At 60.5% G+C, this 626-nt stretch overlaps 1 long non-coding RNA gene across 1 annotated transcript in view; it reads right to left on the minus strand.

Moving 5' to 3' along the window:
* Window positions 1–79: 79 nt before the first annotated feature.
* Window positions 80–626, minus strand: part of LOC108446107 — a 1002-nt gene continuing 455 nt past the window's right edge. The window contains exon 2 of the long non-coding RNA XR_001861211.1: window positions 80–398. This is a non-coding gene — a long non-coding RNA (uncharacterized LOC108446107). The remainder of the gene's footprint in view (window positions 399–626) is intronic.

The following is a 626-nucleotide window of genomic DNA, read 5'->3' on the forward strand; positions in this document are numbered from 1 at the left end:
TGAGCACACCCACCCTGTCCCCCCTCCCCCCCTGCGCCCTGCAGACACTGGACACAAAAAGAAAGCTCCTGGGAGGCTGTGTATTAGAACACATTCTATATTTACATACAAAGGAAAAACCAAAAGAAGAAAAGAACCATCTTAAAGAAAAGAAAAATGCTCGCTAGCTCAGGTGGCCCCAATAGACACAGCCTCCCAGACAAGGTCTCTGCAGAGCTCCAGCATTGCAGCTAGCCACGGCCCGACAGACGAGGCCATCCTGCATGCCCTGCGGAGTCCATCTCGCAGCACCTGGAAGATGGAGCGCGGAGCTCTCTCCAGGGCCCGCAGGACGTAGGCTGTTTGACGCGCCAGGCTGGAAACGGCAGGGCTGATGTCACGGGACGCGTCTTCAAGGGCTGCAAGAGAGAGGAACAGAGGCACGGTCAGACTCCGCATCTGCGGGGACCCGAGGAGACCCCCCCTGCCAGGGCCATCCCAGCCTGCTCTGGCCATGGCCAAGAGGGAGCAGGGACCAACGGGATCGAAGGCCCCTGGACATCCGAAGGTGCTGGCCACAAATCCCCCAGGCGCCCCTGAAACCTCTCTGTGCTCTGCCCACGCCGCCGCTCCTCCGCGCAGGGAGC

Source organism: Corvus brachyrhynchos, unplaced genomic scaffold (genome assembly GCF_000691975.1).
Source record: "Corvus brachyrhynchos isolate BGI_N302 unplaced genomic scaffold, ASM69197v1 scaffold3, whole genome shotgun sequence".
Classification (NCBI taxonomy): domain Eukaryota; kingdom Metazoa; phylum Chordata; class Aves; order Passeriformes; family Corvidae; genus Corvus; species Corvus brachyrhynchos.